This window comes from Megalopta genalis, unplaced genomic scaffold, assembly GCF_051020955.1.
Source record: "Megalopta genalis isolate 19385.01 unplaced genomic scaffold, iyMegGena1_principal scaffold0443, whole genome shotgun sequence".
Taxonomy (NCBI): Eukaryota; Metazoa; Arthropoda; class Insecta; order Hymenoptera; family Halictidae; genus Megalopta; species Megalopta genalis.
The window spans coordinates 170,001-190,000 of NW_027476512.1; the positions used below are offsets into that span (position 1 = coordinate 170,001).

General features: G+C 32.9%; 1 non-coding gene across 1 annotated transcript in view; it reads left to right on the forward strand.

Moving 5' to 3' along the window:
• The first annotated feature begins 19,965 nt into the window (after positions 1-19,965).
• LOC143263278 (small subunit ribosomal RNA) overlaps positions 19,966-20,000 on the forward strand; it is a 1,921-nt gene continuing 1,886 nt past the window's right edge. Inside the window, exon 1 of the ribosomal RNA XR_013036786.1 lies at positions 19,966-20,000. This exon is cut by the window's right edge and continues 1,886 nt beyond it. This is a non-coding gene — a ribosomal RNA (small subunit ribosomal RNA).

Sequence of the window (20,000 nt, forward strand, 5' to 3'; positions counted from 1 at the left end):
TAATTTCGTGTATAAAGTTTAATTAATCTCCCAATAGTTTGCCGGGAAACATCGATTATTCCGATCTAGAAAGAGACAGAGACAGTCGATCCGCGTTATGTTAAATATTTCAAGGTTCCCGATTCCACAAAATTATAAAAAGTATACGGCTGTGTAGCGGGGATCAAAACGAGTAATTTCGTGTATAAAGTTTAATTAATCTCCCAATAGTTTGCCGGGAAACATCGATTATTCCGATCTAGAAAGAGACAGAGACAGTCGATCCGCGTTATGTTAAATATTTCAAGGTTCCCGATTCCACAAAATTATAAAAAGTATACGGCTGTGTAGCGGGGATCAAAACGAGTAATTTCATGTATAAAGTTTAATTAAACTCCCAATAGTTTGCCGGGAAACATCGATTATTCCGATCTAGAAAGAGACAGAGACAGTCGATCCGCGTTATGTTAAATATTTCAAGGTTACCGATTCCACAAAATTATAAAAAGTATACGGCTGTGTAGCGGGGATCAAAACGAGTAATTTCGTGTATAAAGTTTAATTAATCTCCCAATAGTTTGCCGGGAAACATCGATTATTCCGATCTAGAAAGAGACAGAGACAGTCGATCCGCGTTATGTTAAATATTTCAAGGTTCCCGATTCCACAAAATTATAAAAAGTATACGGCTGTGTAGCGGGGATCAAAACGAGTAATTTCGTGTATAAAGTTTAATTAATCTCCCAATAGTTTGCCGGGAAACATCGATTATTCCGATCTAGAAAGAGACAGAGACAGTCGATCCGCGTTATGTTAAATATTTCAAGGTTCCCGATTCCACAAAATTATAAAAAGTATACGGCTGTGTAGCGGGGATCAAAACGAGTAATTTCATGTATAAAGTTTAATTAAACTCCCAATAGTTTGCCGGGAAACATCGATTATTCCGATCTAGAAAGAGACAGAGACAGTCGATCCGCGTTATGTTAAATATTTCAAGGTTACCGATTCCACAAAATTATAAAAAGTATACGGCTGTGTAGCGGGGATCAAAACGAGTAATTTCGTGTATAAAGTTTAATTAAACTCCCAATAGTTTGCCGGGAAACATCGATTATTCCGATCTAGAAAGAGACAGAGACAGTCGATCCGCGTTATGTTAAATATTTCAAGGTTCCCGATTCCACAAAATTATAAAAAGTATACGGCTGTGTAGCGGGGATCAAAACGAGTAATTTCGTGTATAAAGTTTAATTAATCTCCCAATAGTTTGCCGGGAAACATCGATTATTCCGATCTAGAAAGAGACAGAGACAGTCGATCCGCGTTATGTTAAATATTTCAAGGTTCCCGATTCCACAAAATTATAAAAAGTATACGGCTGTGTAGCGGGGATCAAAACGAGTAATTTCATGTATAAAGTTTAATTAAACTCCCAATAGTTTGCCGGGAAACATCGATTATTCCGATCTAGAAAGAGACAGAGACAGTCGATCCGCGTTATGTTAAATATTTCAAGGTTACCGATTCCACAAAATTATAAAAAGTATACGGCTGTGTAGCGGGGATCAAAACGAGTAATTTCGTGTATAAAGTATAATTAATATCCCATTAGTTTGCCGGGAAACATCGATTATTCCGATCTAGAAAGAGACAGAGACAGTCGATCCGCGTTATGTTAAATATTTCAAGGTTCCCGATTCCACAAAATTATAAAAAGTATACGGCTGTGTAGCGGGGATCAAAACGAGTAATTTCGTGTATAAAGTTTAATTAATCTCCCAATAGTTTGCCGGGAAACATCGATTATTCCGATCTAGAAAGAGACAGAGACAGTCGATCCGCGTTATGTTAAATATTTCAAGGTTCCCGATTCCACAAAATTATAAAAAGTATACGGCTGTGTAGCGGGGATCAAAACGAGTAATTTCATGTATAAAGTTTAATTAAACTCCCAATAGTTTGCCGGGAAACATCGATTATTCCGATCTAGAAAGAGACAGAGACAGTCGATCCGCGTTATGTTAAATATTTCAAGGTTACCGATTCCACAAAATTATAAAAAGTATACGGCTGTGTAGCGGGGATCAAAACGAGTAATTTCGTGTATAAAGTATAATTAATATCCCATTAGTTTGCCGGGAAACATCGATTATTCCGATCTAGAAAGAGACAGAGACAGTCGATCCGCGTTATGTTAAATATTTCAAGGTTCCCGATTCCACAAAATTATAAAAAGTATACGGCTGTGTAGCGGGGATCAAAACGAGTAATTTCGTGTATAAAGTTTAATTAATATCCCATTACATTGCCGGGAAACATCAATACTTCGATCGCGCGAGAGAGACAGAGAAACGAACAGTCTTTTTTTCGATTTACGGCTAAAATAAATTTTTCTCATTTTATTCAATAACATATTCTTGCTTAGATAACTTTTTTACATAGGGATTAAGCATTTAGAACGATATAATGTTTAAAATAAGGGCACTTTACTCTTGACATTTTACGGTTTTTTCAATTTTCTGAAAAATCCTACCATTAGATTTTTTTAAAAATACGATATTCTTGCTTAACTAACGTTTCTACATAGGGATTAAGCATTTAGAACGAAATCTAATGTCAGAAAATGGCACTTTACTCTTGACATTTTTCGGTTTTTTCAATTTTCTGGAAAATCCTATCATTAGATTTTTTTAAAAATACGATGTTCTTGCTTAACTAACGTTTTTACATAGGGATTAAGCATTTAGAACGATATAATGTTTAAAATAAGGGCACTTTACTCTTGACATTTTACGGTTTTTTCAATTTTCTGAAAAATCCTACCATTAGATTTTTTTAAAAATACGATATTCTTGCTTAACTAACGTTTCTACATAGGGATTAAGCATTTAGAACGAAATCTAATGTCAGAAAATGGCACTTTACTCTTGACATTTTTCGGTTTTTTCAATTTTCTGGAAAATCCTATCATTAGATTTTTTTAAAAATACGATATTCTTGCTTAACTAACGTTTTTACATAGGGATTAAGCATTTAGAACGAAATCTAATGTAGGAAAATGGTACTTTACTCTTGACCGGTACGTTGGGACTTTGAAAATATTCGGGCGTTCCAATCGCTCGTCTGTTGCATCATGGCGCGTCTCGGCGCAATCGACCGATTCGCTCGACCCATTATTTTCGATTTACGGCTAAAATAAATTTTTCTCATTTTATTCAATAACATATTCTTGCTTAGATAACTTTTTTACATAGGGATTAAGCATTTAGAACGATATAATGTTTAAAATAAGGGCACTTTACTCTTGACATTTTACGGTTTTTTCAATTTTCTGAAAAATCCTATCATTAGATTTTTTTAAAAATACGATAATCTTGCATAACTAACGTTTCTACATAGGGATTAAGCATTTAGAACGAAATCTAATGTCAGAAAATGGCACTTTACTCTTGACATTTTTCGGTTTTTTCAATTTTCTGGAAAATCCTATCATTAGATTTTTTTAAAAATACGATATTCTTGCTTAACTAACGTTTTTACATAGGGATTAAGCATTTAGAACGAAATCTAATGTAGGAAAATGGTACTTTACTCTTGATCGGTACGTTGGGACTTAGAAAATATTCGGCCGTACGCGGCGCGTCTCGGCGCTTCGAACAGCTCCGGTGTCCCCATTATTTTCGATTTACGGCTAAAATAAATTCTTCTAATTTTTTTCAATTACATATTCTTGCTTAAATAACTTTTTTACATAGGGATTAAGCATTTAGAACGATACATTGCTTAAAATAATGGCACTTTACTCTTGACATTTTACGGTTTTTTCAATTTTCTGAAAAATCCTATCATTAGATTTTTTTAAAAATACGATATTCTTGCTTAACTAACGTTTCTACATAGGGATTAAGCATTTAGAACGAAATCTAATGTCAGAAAATGGCACTTTACTCTTGACATTTTTCGGTTTTTTCAATTTTCTGGAAAATCCTATCATTAGATTTTTTTAAAATACGATATTCTTGCTTAACTAACGTTTTTACATAGGGATTAAGCATTTAGAACGAAATCTAATGTAGGAAAATGGTACTTTACTCTTGACCGGTACGTTGGGACTTTGAAAATATTCGGGCGTTCCAATCGCTCGTCTGTTGCATCATAGCGCGTCTCGGCGCAATCGACCGATTCGCTCGACCCATTATTTTCGATTTACGGCTAAAATAAATTTTTCTCATTTTATTCAATAACATATTCTTGCTTAGATAACTTTTTTACATAGGGATTAAGCATTTAGAACGATATAATGTTTAAAATAAGGGCACTTTACTCTTGACATTTTACGGTTTTTTCAATTTTCTGAAAAATCCTATCATTAGATTTTTTTAAAAATACGATAATCTTGCATAACTAACGTTTCTACATAGGGATTAAGCATTTAGAACGAAATCTAATGTCAGAAAATGGCACTTTACTCTTGACATTTTTCGGTTTTTTCAATTTTCTGGAAAATCCTATCATTAGATTTTTTTAAAAATACGATATTCTTGCTTAACTAACGTTTTTACATAGGGATTAAGCATTTAGAACGAAATCTAATGTAGGAAAATGGTACTTTACTCTTGATCGGTACGTTGGGACTTTGAAAATATTCGGGCGTTCCAATCGCTCGTCTGTTGCATCATAGCGCGTCTCGGCGCAATCGACCGATTCGCTCGACCCATTATTTTCGATTTACGGCTAAAATAAATTTTTCTCATTTTATTCAATAACATATTCTTGCTTAGATAACTTTTTTACATAGGGATTAAGCATTTAGAACGATATAATGTTTAAAATAAGGGCACTTTACTCTTGACATTTTACGGTTTTTTCAATTTTATGAAAAATCCTATCATTAGATTTTTTTAAAAATACGATATTCTTGCTTAACTAACGTTTCTACATAGGGATTAAGCATTTAGAACGAAATCTAATGTCAGAAAATGGCACTTTACTCTTGACATTTTTCGGTTTTTTCAATTTTCTGGAAAATCCTATCATTAGATTTTTTTTAAAATACGATATTCTTGCTTAACTAACGTTTTTACATAGGGATTAAGCATTTAGAACGAAATCTAATGTAGGAAAATGGTACTTTACTCTTGATCGGTACGTTGGGACTTTGAAAATATTCGGGCGTTCCAATCGCTCGTCTGTTGCATCATAGCGCGTCTCGGCGCAATCGACCGATTCGCTCGACCCATTATTTTCGATTTACGGCTAAAATAAATTTTTCTCATTTTATTCAATAACATATTCTTGCTTAGATAACTTTTTTACATAGGGATTAAGCATTTAGAACGATACATTGTTTAAAATAATGGCACTTTACTCTTGACATTTTACGGTTTTTTCAATTTTCTGAAAAATCCTATCATTAGATTTTTTTAAAAATACGATATTCTTGCTTAACTAACGTTTCTACATAGGGATTAAGCATTTAGAACGAAATCTAATGTCAGAAAATGGCACTTTACTCTTGACATTTTTCGGTTTTTTCAATTTTCTGGAAAATCCTATCATTAGATTTTTTTAAAAATACGATATTCTTGCTTAACTAACGTTTTTACATAGGGATTAAGCATTTAGAACGAAATCTAATGTAGGAAAATGGTACTTTACTCTTGATCGGTACGTTGGGACTTAGAAAATATTCGGCCGTACGCGGCGCGTCTCGGCGCTTCGAACAGCTCCGGTGTCCCCATTATTTTCGATTTACGGCTAAAATAAATTCTTCTAATTTTTTTCAATTACATATTCTTGCTTAAATAACTTTTTTACATAGGGATTAAGCATTTAGAACGATACATTGTTTAAAATAATGGCACTTTACTCTTGACATTTTACGGTTTTTTCAATTTTCTGAAAAATCCTATCATTAGATTTTTTTAAAAATACGATATTCTTGCTTAACTAACGTTTCTACATAGGGATTAAGCATTTAGAACGAAATCTAATGTCAGAAAATGGCACTTTACTCTTGACATTTTTCGGTTTTTTCAATTTTCTGGAAAATCCTATCATTAGATTTTTTTCAAAATACGATATTCTTGCTTAACTAACGTTTTTACATAGGGATTAAGCATTTAGAACGAAATCTAATGTAGGAAAATGGTACTTTACTCTTGACCGGTACGTTGGGACTTTGAAAATATTCGGGCGTTCCAATCGCTCGTCTGTTGCATCATAGCGCGTCTCGGCGCAATCGACCGATTCGCTCGACCCATTATTTTCGATTTACGGCTAAAATAAATTTTTCTCATTTTATTCAATAACATATTCTTGCTTAGATAACTTTTTTACATAGGGATTAAGCATTTAGAACGATATAATGTTTAAAATAAGGGCACTTTACTCTTGACATTTTACGGTTTTTTCAATTTTCTGAAAAATCCTATCATTAGATTTTTTTAAAAATACGATAATCTTGCATAACTAACGTTTCTACATAGGGATTAAGCATTTAGAACGAAATCTAATGTCAGAAAATGGCACTTTACTCTTGACATTTTTCGGTTTTTTCAATTTTCTGGAAAATCCTATCATTAGATTTTTTTTAAAATACGATATTCTTGCTTAACTAACGTTTTTACATAGGGATTAAGCATTTAGAACGAAATCTAATGTAGGAAAATGGTACTTTACTCTTGATCGGTACGTTGGGACTTAGAAAATATTCGGGCGTACGCGGCGCGCTCGGCGCTTCGAACAGCTCCGGTGTCCCCATTATTTTCGATTTACGGCTAAAATAAATTCTTCTAATTTTTTTCAATTACATATTCTTGCTTAAATAACTTTTTTACATAGGGATTAAGCATTTAGAACGATACATTGTTTAAAATAATGGCACTTTACTCTTGACATTTTACGGTTTTTTCAATTTTCTGAAAAATCCTATCATTAGATTTTTTTAAAAATACGATATTCTTGCTTAACTAACGTTTCTACATAGGGATTAAGCATTTAGAACGAAATCTAATGTCAGAAAATGGCACTTTACTCTTGACATTTTTCGGTTTTTTCAATTTTCTGGAAAATCCTATCATTAGATTTTTTTTAAAATACGATATTCTTGCTTAACTAACGTTTTTACATAGGGATTAAGCATTTAGAACGAAATCTAATGTAGGAAAATGGTACTTTACTCTTGACCGGTACGTTGGGACTTTGAAAATATTCGGGCGTTCCAATCGCTCGTCTGTTGCATCATAGCGCGTCTCGGCGCAATCGACCGATTCGCTCGACCCATTATTTTCGATTTACGGCTAAAATAAATTTTTCTCATTTTATTCAATAACATATTCTTGCTTAGATAACTTTTTTACATAGGGATTAAGCATTTAGAACGATATAATGTTTAAAATAAGGGCACTTTACTCTTGACATTTTACGGTTTTTTCAATTTTCTGAAAAATCCTATCATTAGATTTTTTTAAAAATACGATAATCTTGCATAACTAACGTTTCTACATAGGGATTAAGCATTTAGAACGAAATCTAATGTCAGAAAATGGCACTTTACTCTTGACATTTTTCGGTTTTTTCAATTTTCTGGAAAATCCTATCATTAGATTTTTTTTAAAATACGATATTCTTGCTTAACTAACGTTTTTACATAGGGATTAAGCATTTAGAACGAAATCTAATGTAGGAAAATGGTACTTTACTCTTGATCGGTACGTTGGGACTTAGAAAATATTCGGGCGTACGCGGCGCGCTCGGCGCTTCGAACAGCTCCGGTGTCCCCATTATTTTCGATTTACGGCTAAAATAAATTCTTCTAATTTTTTTCAATTACATATTCTTGCTTAAATAACTTTTTTACATAGGGATTAAGCATTTAGAACGATACATTGTTTAAAATAATGGCACTTTACTCTTGACATTTTACGGTTTTTTCAATTTTCTGAAAAATCCTATCATTAGATTTTTTTAAAAATACGATATTCTTGCTTAACTAACGTTTCTACATAGGGATTAAGCATTTAGAACGAAATCTAATGTCAGAAAATGGCACTTTACTCTTGACATTTTTCGGTTTTTTCAATTTTCTGGAAAATCCTATCATTAGATTTTTTTTAAAATACGATATTCTTGCTTAACTAACGTTTTTACATAGGGATTAAGCATTTAGAACGAAATCTAATGTAGGAAAATGGTACTTTACTCTTGACCGGTACGTTGGGACTTTGAAAATATTCGGGCGTTCCAATCGCTCGTCTGTTGCATCATAGCGCGTCTCGGCGCAATCGACCGATTCGCTCGACCCATTATTTTCGATTTACGGCTAAAATAAATTTTTCTCATTTTATTCAATAACATATTCTTGCTTAGATAACTTTTTTACATAGGGATTAAGCATTTAGAACGATATAATGTTTAAAATAAGGGCACTTTACTCTTGACATTTTACGGTTTTTTCAATTTTCTGAAAAATCCTATCATTAGATTTTTTTAAAAATACGATAATCTTGCATAACTAACGTTTCTACATAGGGATTAAGCATTTAGAACGAAATCTAATGTCAGAAAATGGCACTTTACTCTTGACATTTTTCGGTTTTTTCAATTTTCTGGAAAATCCTATCATTAGATTTTTTTTAAAATACGATATTCTTGCTTAACTAACGTTTTTACATAGGGATTAAGCATTTAGAACGAAATCTAATGTAGGAAAATGGTACTTTACTCTTGATCGGTACGTTGGGACTTAGAAAATATTCGGGCGTACGCGGCGCGCTCGGCGCTTCGAACAGCTCCGGTGTCCCCATTATTTTCGATTTACGGCTAAAATAAATTCTTCTAATTTTTTTCAATTACATATTCTTGCTTAAATAACTTTTTTACATAGGGATTAAGCATTTAGAACGATACATTGTTTAAAATAATGGCACTTTACTCTTGACATTTTACGGTTTTTTCAATTTTCTGAAAAATCCTATCATTAGATTTTTTTAAAAATACGATATTCTTGCTTAACTAACGTTTCTACATAGGGATTAAGCATTTAGAACGAAATCTAATGTCAGAAAATGGCACTTTACTCTTGACATTTTTCGGTTTTTTCAATTTTCTGGAAAATCCTATCATTAGATTTTTTTTAAAATACGATATTCTTGCTTAACTAACGTTTTTACATAGGGATTAAGCATTTAGAACGAAATCTAATGTAGGAAAATGGTACTTTACTCTTGACCGGTACGTTGGGACTTTGAAAATATTCGGGCGTTCCAATCGCTCGTCTGTTGCATCATAGCGCGTCTCGGCGCAATCGACCGATTCGCTCGACCCATTATTTTCGATTTACGGCTAAAATAAATTTTTCTCATTTTATTCAATAACATATTCTTGCTTAGATAACTTTTTTACATAGGGATTAAGCATTTAGAACGATATAATGTTTAAAATAAGGGCACTTTACTCTTGACATTTTACGGTTTTTTCAATTTTCTGAAAAATCCTATCATTAGATTTTTTTACAAATACGATAATCTTGCATAACTAACGTTTCTACATAGGGATTAAGCATTTAGAACGAAATCTAATGTCAGAAAATGGCACTTTACTCTTGACATTTTTCGGTTTTTTCAATTTTCTGGAAAATCCTATCATTAGATTTTTTTTAAAATACGATATTCTTGCTTAACTAACGTTTTTACATAGGGATTAAGCATTTAGAACGAAATCTAATGTAGGAAAATGGTACTTTACTCTTGATCGGTACGTTGGGACTTAGAAAATATTCGGCCGTACGCGGCGCGTCTCGGCGCTTCGAACAGCTCCGGTGTCCCCATTATTTTCGATTTACGGCTAAAATAAATTCTTCTAATTTTATTCAATAACATATTCTTGCTTAGATAACTTTTTTACATAGGGATTAAGCATTTAGAACGATATAATGTTTAAAATAAGGGCACTTTACTCTTGACATTTTTCGGTTTTTTCAATTTTCTGGAAAATCCTATCATTAGATTTTTTTAAAATACGATATTCTTGCTTAACTAACGTTTTTACATAGGGATTAAGCATTTAGAACGAAATCTAATGTAGGAAAATGGTACTTTACTCTTGACCGGTACGTTGGGACTTTGAAAATATTCGGGCGTTCCAATCGCTCGTCTGTTGCATCATAGCGCGTCTCGGCGCAATCGACCGATTCGCTCGACCCATTATTTTCGATTTACGGCTAAAATAAATTTTTCTCATTTTATTCAATAACATATTCTTGCTTAGATAACTTTTTTACATAGGGATTAAGCATTTAGAACGATATAATGTTTAAAATAAGGGCACTTTACTCTTGACATTTTACGGTTTTTTCAATTTTCTGAAAAATCCTATCATTAGATTTTTTTAAAAATACGATAATCTTGCATAACTAACGTTTCTACATAGGGATTAAGCATTTAGAACGAAATCTAATGTCAGAAAATGGCACTTTACTCTTGACATTTTTCGGTTTTTTCAATTTTCTGGAAAATCCTATCATTAGATTTTTTTAAAAATACGATATTCTTGCTTAACTAACGTTTTTACATAGGGATTAAGCATTTAGAACGAAATCTAATGTAGGAAAATGGTACTTTACTCTTGATCGGTACGTTGGGACTTTGAAAATATTCGGGCGTTCCAATCGCTCGTCTGTTGCATCATAGCGCGTCTCGGCGCAATCGACCGATTCGCTCGACCCATTATTTTCGATTTACGGCTAAAATAAATTTTTCTCATTTTATTCAATAACATATTCTTGCTTAGATAACTTTTTTACATAGGGATTAAGCATTTAGAACGATATAATGTTTAAAATAAGGGCACTTTACTCTTGACATTTTACGGTTTTTTCAATTTTATGAAAAATCCTATCATTAGATTTTTTTAAAAATACGATATTCTTGCTTAACTAACGTTTCTACATAGGGATTAAGCATTTAGAACGAAATCTAATGTCAGAAAATGGCACTTTACTCTTGACATTTTTCGGTTTTTTCAATTTTCTGGAAAATCCTATCATTAGATTTTTTTTAAAATACGATATTCTTGCTTAACTAACGTTTTTACATAGGGATTAAGCATTTAGAACGAAATCTAATGTAGGAAAATGGTACTTTACTCTTGATCGGTACGTTGGGACTTTGAAAATATTCGGGCGTTCCAATCGCTCGTCTGTTGCATCATAGCGCGTCTCGGCGCAATCGACCGATTCGCTCGACCCATTATTTTCGATTTACGGCTAAAATAAATTTTTCTCATTTTATTCAATAACATATTCTTGCTTAGATAACTTTTTTACATAGGGATTAAGCATTTAGAACGATACATTGTTTAAAATAATGGCACTTTACTCTTGACATTTTACGGTTTTTTCAATTTTCTGAAAAATCCTATCATTAGATTTTTTTAAAAATACGATAATCTTGCATAACTAACGTTTCTACATAGGGATTAAGCATTTAGAACGAAATCTAATGTCAGAAAATGGCACTTTACTCTTGACATTTTTCGGTTTTTTCAATTTTCTGGAAAATCCTATCATTAGATTTTTTTAAAAATACGATATTCTTGCTTAACTAACGTTTTTACATAGGGATTAAGCATTTAGAACGAAATCTAATGTAGGAAAATGGTACTTTACTCTTGATCGGTACGTTGGGACTTAGAAAATATTCGGCCGTACGCGGCGCGTCTCGGCGCTTCGAACAGCTCCGGTGTCCCCATTATTTTCGATTTACGGCTAAAATAAATTCTTCTAATTTTTTTCAATTACATATTCTTGCTTAAATAACTTTTTTACATAGGGATTAAGCATTTAGAACGATACATTGCTTAAAATAATGGCACTTTACTCTTGACATTTTACGGTTTTTTCAATTTTCTGAAAAATCCTATCATTAGATTTTTTTAAAAATACGATATTCTTGCTTAACTAACGTTTCTACATAGGGATTAAGCATTTAGAACGAAATCTAATGTCAGAAAATGGCACTTTACTCTTGACATTTTTCGGTTTTTTCAATTTTCTGGAAAATCCTATCATTAGATTTTTTTTAAAATACGATATTCTTGCTTAACTAACGTTTTTACATAGGGATTAAGCATTTAGAACGAAATCTAATGTAGGAAAATGGTACTTTACTCTTGACCGGTACGTTGGGACTTTGAAAATATTCGGGCGTTCCAATCGCTCGTCTGTTGCATCATAGCGCGTCTCGGCGCAATCGACCGATTCGCTCGACCCATTATTTTCGATTTACGGCTAAAATAAATTTTTCTCATTTTATTCAATAACATATTCTTGCTTAGATAACTTTTTTACATAGGGATTAAGCATTTAGAACGATATAATGTTTAAAATAAGGGCACTTTACTCTTGACATTTTACGGTTTTTTCAATTTTCTGAAAAATCCTATCATTAGATTTTTTTAAAAATACGATAATCTTGCATAACTAACGTTTCTACATAGGGATTAAGCATTTAGAACGAAATCTAATGTCAGAAAATGGCACTTTACTCTTGACATTTTTCGGTTTTTTCAATTTTCTGGAAAATCCTATCATTAGATTTTTTTTAAAATACGATATTCTTGCTTAACTAACGTTTTTACATAGGGATTAAGCATTTAGAACGAAATCTAATGTAGGAAAATGGTACTTTACTCTTGATCGGTACGTTGGGACTTAGAAAATATTCGGGCGTACGCGGCGCGCTCGGCGCTTCGAACAGCTCCGGTGTCCCCATTATTTTCGATTTACGGCTAAAATAAATTCTTCTAATTTTTTTCAATTACATATTCTTGCTTAAATAACTTTTTTACATAGGGATTAAGCATTTAGAACGATACATTGTTTAAAATAATGGCACTTTACTCTTGACATTTTACGGTTTTTTCAATTTTCTGAAAAATCCTATCATTAGATTTTTTTAAAAATACGATATTCTTGCTTAACTAACGTTTCTACATAGGGATTAAGCATTTAGAACGAAATCTAATGTCAGAAAATGGCACTTTACTCTTGACATTTTTCGGTTTTTTCAATTTTCTGGAAAATCCTATCATTAGATTTTTTTTAAAATACGATATTCTTGCTTAACTAACGTTTTTACATAGGGATTAAGCATTTAGAACGAAATCTAATGTAGGAAAATGGTACTTTACTCTTGACCGGTACGTTGGGACTTTGAAAATATTCGGGCGTTCCAATCGCTCGTCTGTTGCATCATAGCGCGTCTCGGCGCAATCGACCGATTCGCTCGACCCATTATTTTCGATTTACGGCTAAAATAAATTTTTCTCATTTTATTCAATAACATATTCTTGCTTAGATAACTTTTTTACATAGGGATTAAGCATTTAGAACGATATAATGTTTAAAATAAGGGCACTTTACTCTTGACATTTTACGGTTTTTTCAATTTTCTGAAAAATCCTATCATTAGATTTTTTTAAAAATACGATAATCTTGCATAACTAACGTTTCTACATAGGGATTAAGCATTTAGAACGAAATCTAATGTCAGAAAATGGCACTTTACTCTTGACATTTTTCGGTTTTTTCAATTTTCTGGAAAATCCTATCATTAGATTTTTTTTAAAATACGATATTCTTGCTTAACTAACGTTTTTACATAGGGATTAAGCATTTAGAACGAAATCTAATGTAGGAAAATGGTACTTTACTCTTGATCGGTACGTTGGGACTTAGAAAATATTCGGGCGTACGCGGCGCGCTCGGCGCTTCGAACAGCTCCGGTGTCCCCATTATTTTCGATTTACGGCTAAAATAAATTCTTCTAATTTTTTTCAATTACATATTCTTGCTTAAATAACTTTTTTACATAGGGATTAAGCATTTAGAACGATACATTGTTTAAAATAATGGCACTTTACTCTTGACATTTTACGGTTTTTTCAATTTTCTGAAAAATCCTATCATTAGATTTTTTTAAAAATACGATATTCTTGCTTAACTAACGTTTCTACATAGGGATTAAGCATTTAGAACGAAATCTAATGTCAGAAAATGGCACTTTACTCTTGACATTTTTCGGTTTTTTCAATTTTCTGGAAAATCCTATCATTAGATTTTTTTTAAAATACGATATTCTTGCTTAACTAACGTTTTTACATAGGGATTAAGCATTTAGAACGAAATCTAATGTAGGAAAATGGTACTTTACTCTTGATCGGTACGTTGGGACTTAGAAAATATTCGGCCGTACGCGGCGCGTCTCGGCGCTTCGAACAGCTCCGGTGTCCCCATTATTTTCGATTTACGGCTAAAATAAATTCTTCTAATTTTTTTCAATTACATATTCTTGCTTAAATAACTTTTTTACATAGGGATTAAGCATTTAGAACGATACATTGCTTAAAATAATGGCACTTTACTCTTGACATTTTACGGTTTTTTCAATTTTCTGAAAAATCCTATCATTAGATTTTTTTAAAAATACGATATTCTTGCTTAACTAACGTTTCTACATAGGGATTAAGCATTTAGAACGAAATCTAATGTCAGAAAATGGCACTTTACTCTTGACATTTTTCGGTTTTTTCAATTTTCTGGAAAATCCTATCATTAGATTTTTTTTAAAATACGATATTCTTGCTTAACTAACGTTTTTACATAGGGATTAAGCATTTAGAACGAAATCTAATGTAGGAAAATGGTACTTTACTCTTGACCGGTACGTTGGGACTTTGAAAATATTCGGGCGTTCCAATCGCTCGTCTGTTGCATCATAGCGCGTCTCGGCGCAATCGACCGATTCGCTCGACCCATTATTTTCGATTTACGGCTAAAATAAATTTTTCTCATTTTATTCAATAACATATTCTTGCTTAGATAACTTTTTTACATAGGGATTAAGCATTTAGAACGATATAATGTTTAAAATAAGGGCACTTTACTCTTGACATTTTACGGTTTTTTCAATTTTCTGAAAAATCCTATCATTAGATTTTTTTAAAAATACGATAATCTTGCATAACTAACGTTTCTACATAGGGATTAAGCATTTAGAACGAAATCTAATGTCAGAAAATGGCACTTTACTCTTGACATTTTTCGGTTTTTTCAATTTTCTGGAAAATCCTATCATTAGATTTTTTTTAAAATACGATATTCTTGCTTAACTAACGTTTTTACATAGGGATTAAGCATTTAGAACGAAATCTAATGTAGGAAAATGGTACTTTACTCTTGACCGGTACGTTGGGACTTTGAAAATATTCGGGCGTTCCAATCGCTCGTCTGTTGCATCATAGCGCGTCTCGGCGCAATCGACCGATTCGCTCGACCCATTATTTTCGATTTACGGCTAAAATAAATTTTTCTCATTTTATTCAATAACATATTCTTGCTTAGATAACTTTTTTACATAGGGATTAAGCATTTAGAACGATATAATGTTTAAAATAAGGGCACTTTACTCTTGACATTTTACGGTTTTTTCAATTTTCTGAAAAATCCTATCATTAGATTTTTTTAAAAATACGATAATCTTGCATAACTAACGTTTCTACATAGGGATTAAGCATTTAGAACGAAATCTAATGTCAGAAAATGGCACTTTACTCTTGACATTTTTCGGTTTTTTCAATTTTCTGGAAAATCCTATCATTAGATTTTTTTAAAAATACGATATTCTTGCTTAACTAACGTTTTTACATAGGGATTAAGCATTTAGAACGAAATCTAATGTAGGAAAATGGTACTTTACTCTTGATCGGTACGTTGGGACTTAGAAAATATTCGGCCGTACGCGGCGCGTCTCGGCGCTTCGAACAGCTCCGGTGTCCACATTATTTTCGATTTACGGCTAAAATAAATTCTTCTAATTTTTTTCAATTACATATTCTTGCTTAAATAACTTTTTTACATAGGGATTAAGCATTTAGAACGATACATTGCTTAAAATAATGGCACTTTACTCTTGACATTTTACGGTTTTTTCAATTTTCTGAAAAATCCTATCATTAGATTTTTTTAAAAATACGATATTCTTGCTTAACTAACGTTTCTACATAGGGATTAAGCATTTAGAACGAAATCTAATGTCAGAAAATGGCACTTTACTCTTGACATTTTTCGGTTTTTTCAATTTTCTGGAAAATCCTATCATTAGATTTTTTTTAAAATACGATATTCTTGCTTAACTAACGTTTTTACATAGGGATTAAGCATTTAGAACGAAATCTAATGTAGGAAAATGGTACTTTACTCTTGACCGGTACGTTGGGACTTTGAAAATATTCGGGCGTTCCAATCGCTCGTCTGTTGCATCATAGCGCGTCTCGGCGCAATCGACCGATTCGCTCGACCCATTATTTTCGATTTACGGCTAAAATAAATTTTTCTCATTTTATTCAATAACATATTCTTGCTTAGATAACTTTTTTACATAGGGATTAAGCATTTAGAACGATATAATGTTTAAAATAAGGGCACTTTACTCTTGACATTTTACGGTTTTTTCAATTTTCTGAAAAATCCTATCATTAGATTTTTTTAAAAATACGATAATCTTGCATAACTAACGTTTCTACATAGGGATTAAGCATTTAGAACGAAATCTAATGTCAGAAAATGGCACTTTACTCTTGACATTTTTCGGTTTTTTCAATTTTCTGGAAAATCCTATCATTAGATTTTTTTAAAAATACGATATTCTTGCTTAACTAACGTTTTTACATAGGGATTAAGCATTTAGAACGAAATCTAATGTAGGAAAATGGTACTTTACTCTTGATCGGTACGTTGGGACTTAGAAAATATTCGGCCGTACGCGGCGCGTCTCGGCGCTTCGAACAGCTCCGGTGTCCCCATTATTTTCGATTTACGGCTAAAATAAATTCTTCTAATTTTTTTCAATTACATATTCTTGCTTAAATAACTTTTTTACATAGGTATTAAGCATTTAGAACGATACATTGTTTAAAATAATGGCACTTTACTCTTGACATTTTACGGTTTTTTCAATTTTCTGAAAAATCCTATCATTAGATTTTTTTAAAAATACGATATTCTTGCTTAACTAACGTTTCTACATAGGGATTAAGCATTTAGAACGAAATCTAATGTCAGAAAATGGCACTTTACTCTTGACATTTTTCGGTTTTTTCAATTTTCTGGAAAATCCTATCATTAGATTTTTTTTAAAATACGATATTCTTGCTTAACTAACGTTTTTACATAGGGATTAAGCATTTAGAACGAAATCTAATGTAGGAAAATGGTACTTTACTCTTGACCGGTACGTTGGGACTTTGAAAATATTCGGGCGTTCCAATCGCTCGTCTGTTGCATCATAGCGCGTCTCGGCGCAATCGACCGATTCGCTCGACCCATTATTTTCGATTTACGGCTAAAATAAATTTTTCTCATTTTATTCAATAACATATTCTTGCTTAGATAACTTTTTTACATAGGGATTAAGCATTTAGAACGATATAATGTTTAAAATAAGGGCACTTTACTCTTGACATTTTACGGTTTTTTCAATTTTCTGAAAAATCCTATCATTAGATTTTTTTAAAAATACGATAATCTTGCATAACTAACGTTTCTACATAGGGATTAAGCATTTAGAACGAAATCTAATGTCAGAAAATGGCACTTTACTCTTGACATTTTTCGGTTTTTTCAATTTTCTGGAAAATCCTATCATTAGATTTTTTTTAAAATACGATATTCTTGCTTAACTAACGTTTTTACATAGGGATTAAGCATTTAGAACGAAATCTAATGTAGGAAAATGGTACTTTACTCTTGATCGGTACGTTGGGACTTAGAAAATATTCGGGCGTACGCGGCGCGCTCGGCGCTTCGAACAGCTCCGGTGTCCCCATTATTTTCGATTTACGGCTAAAATAAATTTTTCTCATTTTATTCAATAACATATTCTTGCTTAGATAACTTTTTTACATAGGGATTAAGCATTTAGAACGATATAATGTTTAAAATAAGGGCACTTTACTCTTGACATTTTACGGTTTTTTCAATTTTATGAAAAATCCTATCATTAGATTTTTTTAAAAATACGATATTCTTGCTTAACTAACGTTTCTACATAGGGATTAAGCATTTAGAACGAAATCTAATGTCAGAAAATGGCACTTTACTCTTGACATTTTTCGGTTTTTTCAATTTTCTGGAAAATCCTATCATTAGATTTTTTTAAAAATACGATATTCTTGCTTAACTAACGTTTTTACATAGGGATTAAGCATTTAGAACGAAATCTAATGTAGGAAAATGGTACTTTACTCTTGATCGGTACGTTGGGACTTAGAAAATATTCGGCCGTACGCGGCGCGTCTCGGCGCTTCGAACAGCTCCGGTGTCCCCATTATTTTCGATTTACGGCTAAAATAAATTTTTCTAATTTTTTTCGATTACATATTCTTGCTTAAATAACTTTTTTACATAGGGATTAAGCATTTAGAACGACATGTTGTTTAAAATAATGGTACTTTACTCTTGTGATTTTTCGGTTTTTTTTGATTATTTTGAAAAATAAATTTTTGTAATTTTTTTAAATGCGATATTCGTGATCAGTGAACGATTTCACATATGGATTAAGCATTTAGAATCGTGCGGACGCGTTATTAAAAAAGTTTACTCGATGCGATGGGACTTTAAAAAGTTTGTGAAAATTTTCATATTGGGAAAAAATGTGTAATTTTTTGTCTAGTTTACGGTAGTGTAATTTATTTTAATGTTTACTATAAAAATTTTTTTCGTTCGTTCACGCGCTATGTTACAACAGCACGGCCGGGCGGTCTGTTGCCGCAGCGGTTTACACTCATAAGCGCGCGTGCTATTCGGCCGGCGGCGCCGGCGTCCTTGCCGGCCGTTCGGTATCTATAAGAGATACACGGTCCGTGCGAGGCGGACGGAGCAGAGCGGGTTTTGGGCCAATTCTACGATCTCGGTCGAGAAGCTGTCTCAGAGCTCCTTCGGGGCTTCGGTCCTGACTGTTTCGTGCCGTTTACGTTACGGACTTTTCTCCACACAGCGTGGCCACGGGTCGGTGTCTTTGACCGAATGGCCCATATGTGGCAAGCCCTACGGGGTTGGTTACCCGTATGCACTTTGTATGTATACTCGTACTCACTGAGCAATCGACTCTTCTGTCCGAGCGATGGAAAAATTTTTTAAAATGCATCTGTAAGATTTGGAAGCAAATCGTACCAATTGAAAACTGTGGCTAAAATGAATAGCCCAGTGGAGAGAGAAAACTATCAAAAAACTGATTTTTTAAATCAAGAGGTGTCAGAAATCGAAATGCCTAGCGCGAGCGGAAGAACACGCTTTCTCGCCAGTCCAGCATGTGTCCTGTCCGTTCTTCCTCGGCTTGCCGATTTTGCCCAGATCAGAGGTTTCGTGCTTCCGGCGGTCAGAAGATCAGCGTGAGCGTACGCGCTTCCACGACTATGGCATCACCCATGTACTTTTTCCTTTGAATATATTTGAGTACATAAAAAATATTAAAACATATAGAGAGAACTGTGTCTTGGATCTTAAAAATTTGTCAATAGCGATGATATATTATTACTTAACTTGAAGTATTTGTACGTTTTAGCTGGGACGTACATTTATCTTACAAGATGTTAATAGCGAGACTCTTGAAGATAAAATTATCTTGTGATTTTATGAAGGCAAAGATAGAAACGTACGAAGCTGGCGTACGTAGAAAAATGTGATTTTATGATAGAACAAAAATATAATACGTACGTTTTTGGGCGTACGGTAAAATATCTGTATGGTAGAAAAATGAAAGAAATTGAGCGTTAAAGAAGATATGTTACAAGCGCGGAATGTGGCAAAACTTGTACATATTTGAAAGAGAAAAATGGTGTGTCGACCTGACATATATATATGAAACAGGCGACGATGGAAAAGGATTTAAATTTTGTCCATTTTATATATACATATTGTATAGTTCCCTGGTTGATCCTGCCAGTAGTCATATGCTTGT